Below are 14414 nucleotides of genomic sequence, written 5' to 3' on the forward strand. Positions count from 1 at the left end.
CGTTTCCCTCTGTAGGGCAGGATATGTTTCTGAGAACACAGGTATCTTTATTTGTTGGCCAAACATATCTTCTGGAGACTTTTTGCAGAGATAAAGCAAGAGGAGGGACTTATTTGCTTCCTTTGTCCTTCTCTTGTTTCCTTCTTTCCTTGCTTGCTTACTGTTTGCTTTGGCTGCCTTTCCCACTTTGTGTAACTTTATGGCTCTTCAAATGAATTCAAGTTTCCGAGCGCAGATGCGAGGCGGTTTGCCAATAATAATTACTAACTTACGTTTTGATTGTTTGCTGTGTGCCAGCAATCACTGTAAGTGCTTTCTTCGGCTTACTTCATCTCATCCAGATAACTGTATCATTTCCATTTTCCGGATAAAAATAAGAAAGTTTATACAGACTAGGCATCTTGTCCGTGGGAGCAAAGCTTATAAACAATGGCACAGGGAATGAAATTGAGGTGGTCCCTACACTGGGAGCTCTTCCATACTAACTTCTATGAAATCTGGTAGTCGTGAAAATAACCTCTCTCTTTCTGAAATAATAGTCATTTGTACAACTGATCTCCTGCAATGTACAGATGTTGAGGGTTTATTTTGTGCCCAGACCATGTTGGAAGCTCAGGGCGCAAGACACAGCCCCTGCCCTCAAGTGGTACAGTAGCACGAGGTAACTGCTATGATGGGAAATCACAGAAAATATTGTTTAGAATAATGTGAATATGTCAGTCGTAGGGATGTAATGTGTGCCTGAAAAATCCCAGTTAATTCTAGTCACTGGATTACTTCTGGCAAAAGACTGAAGATAAGCCAACAGATATTACATAGACAATACCCTTACTATCATCGAACATTAACAATCACCGAACATATCCAGGGGTCAGGGGAGGGTTCCTAGAATCACATAGACTGACTGCAAGTTTTTATTGGGTTCCTGATTAGCTGTGTAACCTTCAGCATTTTACTCGCACTCTCTGAAAGGGGATGGGGGTCTGGCCTCCTCTGGCTGGTTAGACCAGGGACAACAAACTTTCCTAAAGGGAAAGATAGTAAATATTTTAGTCTTTGCTGGCCACGCGATATCTGTCACAACAGCTCGACTCTCCCACAGTAGCACAAAAGCAGCAGGACAATATGTAAATGGTCAGGTGTGGCTCTGTTCCAATGACACTTCATTTATAAAAACAGATGGCTGGACCCAGGCTCAAAACATGAAGTGAGACGTGAAAAGGAAGAGCTGGCCAGGTGGCTCAGTTGTTTGGAGTGTTTTCCCATACACCAAAAGGTTGCAGGTTTGATCCCCAGTCGGAGCGAGTGCGAGAGGCAATCAATCAATGTTTCTCTCTCTCTCTCTCCCTTCCTCTCTTTCTGAAAATCAATGAAAACATATCCCCGGGTGAGGATTTAAAAAAAGAAAGGAAAGAAAACCCCAATATATATAAAGGTTTTTGGTTAACTGCAGAGACTCAGAGACTCAATCATTGTTCAATTTTCCTCCTTCTTGCAATTTATTCCATTAGGCTGACGGGCCACAGAGATGCACACAAACACTGTATCTCTCTTGAGGGTCTCACTGTCCAGTTGTGGCGACAAGACATAGAGAATATAGAGAGAGCAATACAATTTTGCAAGTGTCAATCATAAAGGAAACAGAGCAATTCACGTAAAATCATAGGAATTGTGTGAAGGGAACAGCTGCCCCTGGAGAGATGGTGATGGTTACGTGAGGAAAGAAGGACTTCCAGGTGACTCAGAGAAGGGGGTGTGCTACGTATTTTCAGAGGAAGCTGAGCGGAACTGTCTGCAGAAGAAGGGGTGCCTCTGAGGAGTGAGTGGAGGCCACAGTTAGGAGGGGAGGGAGAGGTTCCGGGGTCCATTTTATTCTGTAGATGTCAGTCTGTGTGCTACTGAGGGTTTCGAAGATGACCGAGGAAGCACTCCACAGATATTTGTTGAACAACTTGATGCATCTGAAGGGATTTGCATGAGGGCTGGGGAGAAAGTGGCCGCAAAAGATGAGGGATGAGGATTCAGACCAGCGTAGCGGCAGTTTGAATCGGCAGGAGGGACATCTGGAAAAGACATGGTGAAGGGAGCCTTACAGGACCTGACGACTGAGTGCAGGTAACAGAGGGGACTGGTTAGAGATGAGGCTGACGTCTAAGTCGGGTGGCAGGCGAACAGGGTGGCTGCTGATAGAATAAAGGAGGTCAGAGAGGCAGCTTTGTGGAGGAAGCATCATAAATGAAGTCTTAAGTGCTTGACTTTAGAGTCCCTGAAGGACATCCAAGGGGAAATGGTTAGTACAATAACGGGGGATCAGGAAAGAAATGGCATCTGGAAGCAGATATTCGGGGATCAGCCTCGGAGAAGTGATGGCTCAGCAGAATGGGTGAAGTGTTGATACTGGACCAGGTCTGAAGACCAAAATAAGGACGTGGTGTAGGGACAACAGTCAGAGGCAGAGCTCGCCTTAGAAACCCCAAAGCATCTCTCTAGTTCATCCCAAATATTATACAAGAAAAGCTCTAAGAGACTGGGAAGGTCCTACAGCACTTTCTTTTTTTTAAATCTAAAAACAACTATCAGTAAAATAATTAAATAAACCCCGAGATGCTGATGTTAAGAAACTTTCCCCATACAATCCCTAAGAAAAGACACCAAGTGCGAACTCCTGAACTATTTAAGTTCTGATACCTAGACATACTATGGTGCAATCTCATCAACTTCAGTTACTCCAAGGCTGAGAAACGTGTCAATAGTAATGACCAAACAACTCTAAGACAGTCTCAGCACATTTCCAAATTTCAGCTATTACTTAGCAAAGCTGCTTTCAGATACAGATCCTAATGTATTGCTTTGTGAAATAACAAAGCGTGTGGTAAATCCTGAATAATTCTCAGTAGGTCTCAAATTGAGCCATTTCTCTTGTCTTGCACCTGCCTCATGTTTCTTCTTACTGCTCCTGTGAGGAAGGGAATTCCCCTTGACTAGGAAGAGAAGTGGTTCATGGAGCAAGAGCAAGAGAAATGGATCCTTCTAGAATAGCGTTGTCATTATATTTCCTCTAAGTAAAATCAGAAAACTGTTACTCAGAGGCATTTACAAATCTGGCTTTGCTAGACACCAACTCCCTAGTAAAGTGGTGAGTGGTGGAGAAAGTGTTGCATCTAAAATAGTTTTTGAAGGGGTTGTTCATTTTCTACTTGCCACTTACCTATTTCTTGAAGCCAATGAAATGCATAGTACTTATGTCACTGCAGGGCCAACAGTCTTTCTTGGGAATACATAACAGTGAACAAACAAACAAACGTAGTATTTGTAAATCTAGCTCCAGAGCTTGCCGAGTCCATATTTCTAATTTTTCAAAAAAGACATTTTTTAAAAATAATTTTTAACCTTTTTTAATTGATTTTTAGAGATGGAAAGGGAGACAGAGAGAAAGAGAGAGAAGCATCAATGTGAGAGAGAAATATCTATGGGCCGCCTCTTGCATGCGTCTCTACTCGGGGGTCAAACCCATAACCTGGGTACATATGTTCTCTGACCAGGAATGGAACCCACCACCTTTTGTGTATGGGATGACGCTCCAACCAACTGAGCCATACTGTCTCGGGCTATTTCTAACTTTTTTAAGAGCAAAAACTCAGACCCAGAGAGGATAAATGACTAAAACTGACTCGGCAAGCAAGCCAGAGAATTCGGGCGAGAACTCCAGTCCTGCTCCCAGTCCTGGAAGTTAAGTACATCTTTGTTAGAGATGCACTTTGGCCAGGGGTGGATTCTCATTTCCCTGTGGGAATTGGTAAAGAACGTGTAAGCCATAACCACCAGAAACACTAAAAAAGAAGGATTTGTGTTGAGAATGCATGCACCATGCCCATCTCTTAAGGACACATTTTAAGGGTGAGAGCAGAGTCAGAAAGCTTTGCTAGGGACCTGGTCGCAGGGGGCAAAAGCAGAAATCCTAAGAGAGCCAGGCCTAATCCCTTTCACTGGGAACACCGAGGGGACCCAGAGGCAGCCCTGAAACCTTCCTTTTTAAAGCAGTTATCTGCAGACATAATGCCCTTAGCTTGATCAAAGGGCCGGGCCACACAATCCCCGGGAACAGGAAGGCTGACAAGGGGGGAGGGCCCTTTGTCCGATGCCTGGAGGCCTGGAATCCGGATGCCTTGGGGGGCGGGGCTGCTGGCCATTGGGGAGGGACGGAGGCCCCGCCTGTCCCCTGCATTCCTCCCCGCTGCCCTCCGCTGGTCCCCCACATCGAGAGATGGGTCTGAGCCCTGCCCACTCCCCACTCTGCCTCCTATCAGTCTCCTTCAGCACATAAATAAAAAGAATCCCCCAGCCCCATAGGCTTGGCTTGAACTTCTGTTGTTTAATTCTGCCATCAGCAAAGGTAAGCGCCCCAATTTTACTCTGAGTCTTCCTCCCACCATGTGGTTTCCTAAACAAATAGTTCATGTACCTTCAGGTCACATTCTTGACCTGTTGATTCAGGTGCCTGATAATTTTGGGCTAATAACAGTCCGGCAATCACACTGGTCACAGCTCCCCCATCCTGCAGGCTCCCCCTTTCCTCTGTCCCTCAGCAGCTTTCCCTGGGCCCATGTTTTTTCCCCCTGGCCTCTTCCCCATTAATTGCTCTCTCCCTGCAGCCTTTCTTTATCAGAGTGTCTGCTCTGAAGGCTTACACTTCAGATTCCTGCCCCTGGTGCCCTTGACCTGTTCATTATTTAATTTTTCCCCAGTCCCCTGCCTGTCAGGCAACGTCTGCACACTGTGATGGTTTTCATGTTTGAAAGTCTCCAAATGCAGATTGCAGCCCTGTAGATAAGCTTTAAAAAAATTATGACTGCAGACGTGCGCGCGCGCACAGACACACTCACACACACACTCACACACACACACTCACTCACACTCATGCACAGGAGTTAGAAAAATGTGCTTTGGACCCACCCACATTCTTAGAAGCACAGAATTTCAATGATGAAAGGGCTTTATGCACTGCCCTTTGGCCCTGACAGCAGCAGGACTGTGAATGCCCGCTCCCCTGATTGGCAGGTGGTTGGGAAGGGTATCCAGCCAGCCAAACAAATACATAGAGAGTACCTTCTGGAGGCATGAACTAAACTGGCTGAAGGCATTGGAGAGATCCAGTCTGGCTGAGGGGCTGGATTATCACAGACTAAGGTGACACTCTCTGAGAGGAGCTAGCATTGTTGTGAAGTCAAGTCAGAGTAGTCAGGAAAGAAGAGAACAGACTGGGCCTCTGAGGATGAGTGACATTTGGATTTAGGAAAATTCTTCCTCTGATTTTTTTTTAAATTCCTACCCTTCAGATATATTCAGCATTGTTATGGGCCAAGTTATGTCCCCCAAAATTTATATGGGGTGTCCTAATCCCCAGTAGGTCAGAATGTGACTGTATTTGGAGACAGGGTCTTTAAAGAGTTAAATAAAACCGAGGTATTTGGGGGTAACCCACTATGACTGGTATCCTTGTAAGAAGAGGAAATGTGGACACAGGCACACAGAGGGAGACCAGGTGCAATCGGGAGAAGGTGGCCCTCGGCTAGCCAAGGAGAGAGGCTTCAGATCAAACCAGTCCTGCCCACGCCTTGATCCCAGACTTCCCGCCTCAGAGCTGTGAGAAAGCACATTTCTGCTGAAGCCACCCCGGCATGTGGTGCTTTGTCACGGCAGCCCTAGCGGACTAACACAAGCACTGAGATCTCAAGGTGGCGTTAGTCCTAGATGGAAAGTGAAATTTATCAGAGGCCGATTTCTGGGCAGGAAGTGGTTCTTCCGTCCCTGTGCGGGCTTCCAGGCACTTAATTCTTATTGGTTGACAAGCAGTAGATGTTCAGCATGTGCTCACAGGGCACCTACTTCGTGACCATCACTGCGCTAGGCCAATAAACAGGCTCAGAAGCCCGTGACTGTGTCTCGGTGCTGGATGAGGTTAGCATCTCCAACTGGCCACTGAGGCATGATGAGGGGTCCCCAGTCCATCTCCTCCCTAGGACCTAATGGCTACACTGTAATAAGACTTTTCTTCTTCGGTTATAGACTATTCTTTTTTCTTTAGACTCAGTATGGCACATCTTCTTAATCTAAAGATCAATACAGAGTCTTCTTTCTTTGGACTCAGTATGGCACATCTTCTCAAACTAAGAATCAATACAGAGTCTTCTTTCTTTGGACTCAGTATGGCACATCTTCTCAATCTAAGTTCTGTACTATCCACCTTCTTACCCTATTTGTCCTCTATAGGGGGGTCTGTAGCACCCTGGTGGAGTCCTATCCGTCCCGAGTGTGGGGGTTTTCAAGAGGGGGGGCTTACCTAAGGGAATCCTGTTCCAGGGATTCCCAAAGGTGTGGACAGAGTCGGCGAAGACTATCCACCCTCTTCCTACGGTGGAGTCCTATCCGTCCCGAGTGCGGGGCGCTTACCTAGGGGTCCCTGTTCGGGCGCCATATGCCGGGGTCCAACCCCAGCGGGTCCAGGGGTCCCCAAAGGTGTGGACGGAGTTGGCGAAGAAGGAAGGACATGGAGACAGGGTTCAGTTGATCAGCAGCCTAGCCAGGATCTCCAGCCAAGTTCTGGTCTCGATCTCCAGAGAGGTTCTGCTCAGGTTCTCCAGTCAGGTTCAGTCACCAGGTTCTAGTCAGGCTCTCCTGCCAATCTCCGCAGTCAGGTTCAGTCCAGGATCCCCTGCCATGCTCTCTCGCCGGGCTCCGCCTCCAGGCTCCGAGGCCAGTCCCTGTCCAGGATCCTCCGGCATGCTCTCGCCAGCGAAGTTCTTCTGTCCCTAGAGAACGTTCTGTGTAGGTTCTGTGCCTAGGCTCTGTCTCTCTTGGTCCTGTCTTCCAAGCCCTGTGTTCTCAGTTCTGTGATCTGAGTTCTGTGTCTTGCTGTCTTGTTACATCTGTATTTATACCAGTTGATTCAATCCTATCAATCTCTATTACAAAGGTTAGGGCATTTCTTATCTCCATTCCAGGGAGTAAAGATTATGTAGCTTAAGCATGATTGCTTGTAGTGATTAACTACCCGCCTGGCACTTAGTTAAGGAGTTTCATCCCCTCCCTGACTTCAGGGAAAAATTCCTACCTGGGAAACAACCTTTCTAGGAGAGGCATCCCCTCCCTGACTTCAGGGAAAAATTCCTACCTGGAGAAACAACCTTTCTCGGAGAGGTGACCTTGGTTAAAACACAGCGCCAAGAAGGTGAGCAAACATATTGTATGCCATATATGCCAGGTCCCTTGAAACAGCAAGGATGGACCGGCTCCCGGCAAATGACCAGAACTTGGCTGGAGATCCTGGCTAGGCTGCTGATCAACTGAACCCTGTCTCCATGTCCTTCCTTCTTCGCCAACTCCGTCCACACCTTTGGGGACCCCTGGACCCGCGGGGGTTGGACCCCGGCAATTCCTAAAGTGTTAGGCTTGTGTAGGTCAAAAAAAATTGAGCTAAATGCAATGTGGCTTGCTGGGTTGCATCCTGAAACAGAAAAAGGACATTAGTGAAAAAACTGAGGAAATCCAAATGGTGTAGTTCAGCTAATAGTAATTTACCATTACTATGAATTTCTTAGTTTGCCAAACGTACCATGACATATAACATGTTGACATTATGGGGAAACTGGGGGAAAATATACAGAAACTCTTTCTATAATCCTTGCAACTTTTTTATAAATCTAAAATCATTCCAAAATAAAGTGAGGTTTTTTAATATTTGAATATTGGCAGTTTTACCAATAGATTAAAGCCCAGAAGCATTGTATATTAAACAGGCTGATTCAACCTTTTAATGATACAGTGGTAAGATTTATGTTTTAGCTGTAGATATTTTCAAGTGATTGGTTCACTATTTGTACCTTGGCAGTTCAGATCCTGGATGCCTGGCCACCTAGGTAAGTAAGAGTGAGAACTAACTGAGTTGTCCTTCATAAAGAGAGACCCCACCTGGCCAGCATGGCTCAGTAGTTGAGCGTTGACCTATGAACCAAGAGGTCACGATTCGATTCCTGGTCAAGGCACTGGGGCTCGATCCCCAGTAGGGGGCGTGCAGGAGGTGGCTGATCAATGATTCCCTCTCATCTTTTTTTTTTTTTTTTTAATAATATATTTTTATTGATTTCAGAGAGGAAGGGAGAGGGAGGAAGAGATAAAAGCATCAATGATGAGAAAGAATCGTCAATTCCGGGACCTTTCAGTCCACAGGTCAACGCTCTGTCCACTGAGCCAAACCGGCTAGGGCTAAACTCAGTTTCTTGAGGACTCTATGCTGTTGGAATGACTGATTCCCTTTGTCCTTCTTGGCAGTCCGTGGACACTCAGCATGGTCTCATTCCAGGAGAAATGATGGCATTCAACCCCCTTCATCAACTGAGGATCCCGCCTCTCTTCCCCACCAGAAGGATTATGCTCTATCCATTGGGGGGCGGGAGGGGGGGCGGGGTCTGGATTCTCATTTTAGAGGCAGTTTCCCATTCTACCCCTGGAACTAGTAAATTAATCCTAATCAAATCGATACTACACAAGAGACTTGTTTTGTTTGGCTGACAAGCATTTAAACATTTTAAGAATTCTTTGCAGCAGTTTTGAATTGGGAAGCTTCACACAAGTATCTGGATATTTGGCCTCTTTTGAACTATCAGAAAGTCTAGGAACAGAGACCTATGCTCATAAGGTAAAGCTGGGTTGGAACCGAGTAGCCACTGTGACTTTCCAAGGGGCCATGTCCTCTCCATTTCCCACGGTTCCCACCCAGCCCTTCCATCCGTTTATGTGACTTGCCCAACAACTTTAAGCATCTGAGCTTGCAATCCTGGTCTAGATCATTGTCTTTCAAACTCCAGGTCATGACCTCTTTGTGAGTCATGAAATCAGTGCAGTGGGTAGCCTGTGCTAAAGAAGGAAAAGAAGGAGGAAGAGGGGGAATAGAGAGAGGAGGACATAGAAACTTCAGAACAGATCACCTGTAGTCAGGGTGAGTGTTACTTTGTGAAGCCTTTGTCTCAATTGCATTTGTGTGCTTGCAGAAGGCCCTCCCAATGTAAAACAGGGGTCCTCAAACTGCGACCCGCGGGCCACGTGCGGCCCACCGAAAACATTTACCTGGCCCACCAGGTGTTTTTGCCGCCGCTGTGCGCATAGGAATTTGTTCATAATTTTTTTAAAACTATAGTCCGGCCCTCCAATGGTCTGAGGGACAGTGAACTGGCCCCCTGTTTAAAAAGTTTGAGGACCCCTGATGTAAAACATATTTCCTCCTGTGATTTGCAGTAAAAATGTTTGAAAGCCAAGACTGATGAAAATTTAAATAATCCAACCTTTCAGTTAACCAGTTAGTTTGCCATGTTTGCTTACCGCTTTTGTTTTGTTTTCCTTTACAAAGGAGGGTAGGAGGGATATTTGTTATATAAACAAAACCACAGAATTTATACAAACATGATAATATGGATCCCTATTAATGCTGTAGAACAGCGATTTTCAACCAGTGTGCCTCAAGAATTTTTAAAACATGTGATATTTGACTATTTAGTCAGGAACGCTGACCTCTTGTCCCTTAGATTGTCAAATGAAAAAATGACAACAGCCAATCCAACAATAGCCGTCTGGTGAGAATGAAATCAAAATTATACCTTTTTTTTTGTCAGATCAGCAAAAAAATACTTTTTGGTGCGCCTCAGAATTTTAGTAATTAGTTCATGTGTGCCATGAGATGAAAAAGGTTGAAAATCGCTGCTGTAGAAGGTTTGTAATAACAAAAATTAAAGCATCTAATTGAAATTAAATAAAGAGATAAATCTTCTTGGTGTTTCTAAGACCTATGACCCACCAGATTGCATAGTTGTATGATTCTAAGTTAGACCACATTAAATAATAATTCGATTTATTTACATAGGTTACTAGGGTAATGTATCCTCTAGACTAGATCAGCACTGTCCAGTGGTACATTCTGTGATGGTGGAAGAATTCTGTGTCTGCCCTGTGTAATTTGGTAACCACTAGCCTCAGGCACCGGTTTAGGATTTGAAATGTAGCCAGTGTGACTGAGGACCTGGATTTTTAATTTCAATGGATTTAAACTCAGGGAACCACATGTGGGCAGTGGCTGCCATATTAGACAGCACAGTTCTGGATTCTGGAACTAGCATGTGGAAAACAGGATGCCTCTGTTTCTTGTTTTCAGCACTAGGATGCCCCTTGGTCTGACAAAACCATCCTATGCGGGCACTGCACACCGAAGCCCGAGGGAGGCTAAGAGCCAGTCTGCTGGGCATAGTTCACTTCTTTTGGTCCCGGTTATTGCGAGACACAAATGATCCAACTTGTAAGTGGGGACCCTCTAAATTCTTATCCCCATGGTGTTTGGTTCTCAAATTAAAAATTGCTTGAGGCAGATGGTGTGATTTTGAACTATAAAGATGAAAAACTATCACTATTACTTAATTGTAATAGTAAAAGTCATAAAATAGTAATAAGAATAGCAGCCTCTTATGAAGCGCTCACTGTGTACCTGGCACTGCGATAAGTACTTTGTATACCGTCTCCCACTAACTCACCTCCATCCTGTGAGATGAGGGGTATCAGCCTATGTAAGGAAACTGACACTTGTGAAGGTTAAGTGGCTTATGAAGTCACTCAGGTAGTGAGTGAGTGAGCCACAGTGTGAATCCAGTTCTGTCTGGCTACATACAAAGCCCCTACTGTCATCACCGCGGGGTCCTGGAGGGTGCTAACCAGTTGCTTTTTCCATCAGCCCATTATTTCCTTGATAAACTTGACCAAGATGAGCTGTTAATGGCAGTGCCGGGACCAGGGCCTGGCTCCCGTGACTCTGAGGTGAGGACCCTCCCTGCAGCTCCCTGTGATAGATGCTGCTTTGGCCACTTTGTAGGAAGCACTTTTTCATAATAGGAAGAATGTCTTGCTCTGTTGGTCTAAACACAAAAACCTTAATATTCCATATGAAACCATTTTCTCTACCTACATGCTTTTTTAAAAAAAATTCTAGTTTTAAATGGAAACATTTTTATGTGCCTGTGGTAGGCAGAATAATACCCCCTCCCCAAGATGGCCACATCCTAGTCCCCAAGACATGTGGATATGTGGCTTTATGTGGCCAACAGAACCTTGCAGATGTGAGTAAGTTAAGAATCTTGAGATGGGAAGGTTCCCCTGGACTATTCGAGCGGGCTCAGTAGAATCCCAAGGGTCCTCAAAGGCCAGTCAGTGAAGGAGATGGGAGGACAAAAGCAGGACGTGAGAGTGATGTACCTGAGCCAGACGACTGGCTTTGAAGGTGGAGGGGCCCCCAAGCCAGGGAATGCAGGCAGCGTGGCGCCTGGCACCACCAATGTGCAATGAAGGAAAGACAGGGATCAGAATTCTTTGCACACGTCCAATGAACCATGGGATTAAAAGTGGCCCTGAAAGAGACATCTGAGTGCCCCTTCTCCTCCTAGTCACCCACCATTTCCCCCAGAATGCCCAGCACCAGTGAAACTGGGCTGGAACTGTTTGCTTTCACCGGTGTTTGTGCTTCTGAGGCTCTGCAGACCCTACGTTTAGAAGAGGGTGATTAGCCTCTGGGGCAGGGGCCCCGATAAGAAGAGAAATGGGGACTGAGAGGGCAGAGGAACCAAGGGGCACAAACAGGCCTAAGGTGCCAAGAATGAGAGGAATGAATGTAAAAAAGAGGACCGTAAAAATAAAAAGAGATGTTCCCAGAAAAGAGGAGGGAAGGAAAGAAGGAAGGAAGGAAGGGAGGGAGAGAGGGAGGGAGGGAGGGAGGAAGGAAGGAAGGAAGGAAGGGAAGGAGGGAGGGGGGAAGGAAGGAAGGAAGGAAGGAAGGAAGGAAGGAAGGAAGGACAGAAGGGAAGGAGGGAGGAAAGGAAGGAAGGAAGGAGGGAGGGAGGGGGGAAGGAAGGAAGGAAGGGAGGGAGAGAGGGAAGAGGAAGGAAGGGAGGGAGGGAGGGAGGACAGAAGGGAAGGAGGGAGGAAAGGAAGGAGGGAGGGAGGGAGGGGGGAAGGAAGGAAGGAAGGGAGGGAGGGAGAGAGGGAGGAGGAAGGAAGGAAGGAAGGACAGAAGGGAAGGAAGGAAGGAAGGACAGAAGGGAAGGAAGGAAGGAAGGAAGGAAGGAAGGAAGGAAGGAAGGAAGGAAGGAAGGAAGGGAGGGAGGGAGGGAGGGAGGGAGGGAGGGAGGAAGGAAGGAAGGAAGGAAGGAAGGAAGGAAGGAAGGAAGGAAGGAAGGAAGGAAGGGAGGGAGCGATCTGGGATTTGAAGGGCTTCAGAAGGAAAGGTAGGGGAAGAAGAGAGACAAAAAACAAAAGCAGTAGTGGGTCTACTGGTAAAAGTAAACCTCCTTTTTCTCCATGATTGACGCTGAGTGCAGAGCTGAACTTCACTGACCAGAGGCCATCTGCAGCCATCAGTCTGAGCCTCACGCTGCTGGCCATAGTCAGGGGCGTTGCAGCCTGAGAGAGGAAGGGGCTCCATATGGTCAGAGGCTATTGCATTGTCTTGGCTATTTTTACACAAAGCTGCTATTGACATCCAAGTGGCACCCTAGGACCCATGTTCACTGCCTGAACACAGAGGCCCCAGCTTCAGTCTCAGGCCATTTTTGCAATTGTTTGAACTAGTTACTTTAAGGGGAGTTGGCCCTATGCCCAAATTTGTACGTGATTTCTATATTTTCTAGGGCATGGATTACCATTTAGTTTAATGCCCATAGCCAATTGGTTCTAGGTGATTTTTTCACCTCTTAATGTCACATCATAAAGAACTTAAAAAAGAAAAGAAGATATTTCTTTAAAGCATATTGAATATGAATGTATTGAATATGGAAGCATTTTGTGGGCATTTGCATATATATAGAAGGCTTCCATATTCAATTTGCAGGAAACCAAGAACAAAGCATTGCAAGGTGTTTTCCAATAATCCAGATCCCCTCTTTCATTTCAAAGAGCACACCTCACAGTAAGATGTATTTCAATAGCTTCTTAGATGATTAACCAACTACATGTAAATGGGCCCGTCTCCTGTGGTTTTTAATTTTGCCCCTTTCAGTTGATTTCTACACTTATAATCACTCATATTTATAAGCTTTACCCAGAAAACTTTTAAACCGAATTTTCCCGTGTGGCTTTCCATTGTCCTCTCCACATGTGCTTGGTGTGCTGATATGCCCCAGGGCTTGGGCTTTCCGCTTGCTCCGTTCTTTCTCCCTCAGGTGATACCGGGTGGTCTCAGCCATGTCTGGCCTCTAGTTATCAGGAACAGCTCTGTTTTATGTTTTTCACACGGTTCACTTTGCCGCCTTGGCTCAGGGACAGAGATCTTATTCCTTTCTCTTTCTCCTCCTCCTCCTCCTCCTCCTCCACTTCCTCCTCCTCCTCTTAATATGCCTTGTTATTTTTCATTGAGGATGGCATTTAAGTTTTGTCATCTTAGGTGTCAAATCTGTGCATAGTTGAGCAAACAGGACAGCAAGTTACAGGACTTCTCCATTCTTATTTTTTTTAAAATAAGAGCTGAACTGTACTAGCCAGAGGCCATCTGCAGCCTGAAGTTAGAGGACAGAGAGGGGATATGTTCTCATCTTCTCTTAGACAATTTATTTAACAGATACTGATGCTGTACTTACCATATGCAAGGCACCCGTGCTCAGCGCTTTCCAAACACTGATTAACTCAGTCCCCAGGACAACCCTCTGAGGCTGGGGTTATTATTCTTCGTATTTTGTGGTTGAGGAGATGGGGCACAAGGTGAGTCACTTGCATGAAATCACAGCTCCAGTAAGCAGGAGGGGTGGGATTCAGATCCAGACAGTCAGGTCCTGCATCCAATCCGTTACATTAGAAGAAAAACGGGGCATGGTTTCCTGTTGAAGACGTCTCTGATGAGTCAGCTCAGTGTTTCCAGCACCAACACCGATTTTGTCTCTGTTTACATTAGACCCAAGTGCTTTCCCCCGGACCCCCAGAGTGCTTTATGAAACGTATTACAGCTCACAGCAACGGCAGAGTCCTAGAGCCCTGCTCAGGTATTTTATTTGCTTCCCCTCGCCACCCCCCCCCCCCAAGTCAGACCGGCTGAGTTCATCATTCTGGGAAGTCTGATGGCATTTGTGTCTGTTTTCACCATGTGACTCCCATCCCCTCCCTGGGGTCACTTTTCATGAGTTTTTTCAACATCTAAGGCCTGATTTATGTGTTGAGAGCCACACCCTTTTTGAGAAAATACACACAGATGCCATACATAAATGAAAGGTGACCTTTATCCATGACAAGAATTTTGATGAATTGCAGGAAGTCATATACTGTGCAGGGAAAATAGTCTTTGATTCCCCCCCCCCTTTTTTTTTCAATGTAAACCACTTCCCATGAAGAACAATCTG

The 14414-nt window shown here is 45.9% G+C and overlaps 1 long non-coding RNA gene across 1 annotated transcript; it reads right to left on the reverse strand.

The window, feature by feature from the left end:
* Positions 1-2057: 2057 nt before the first annotated feature.
* On the reverse strand, positions 2058-13893 carry LOC132227510 (uncharacterized). Its single transcript, XR_009451195.1, has 3 exons — positions 13662-13893; positions 3209-3268; positions 2058-2183 (listed from the first exon to the last, which is right to left on the reverse strand). It is a non-coding gene; the product is annotated as an uncharacterized LOC132227510 (long non-coding RNA).
* Positions 13894-14414: the final 521 nt, after the last annotated feature.

This window comes from Myotis daubentonii, chromosome 1 (assembly GCF_963259705.1).
Source record: "Myotis daubentonii chromosome 1, mMyoDau2.1, whole genome shotgun sequence".
In the NCBI taxonomy this organism is placed as follows: domain Eukaryota; kingdom Metazoa; phylum Chordata; class Mammalia; order Chiroptera; family Vespertilionidae; genus Myotis; species Myotis daubentonii.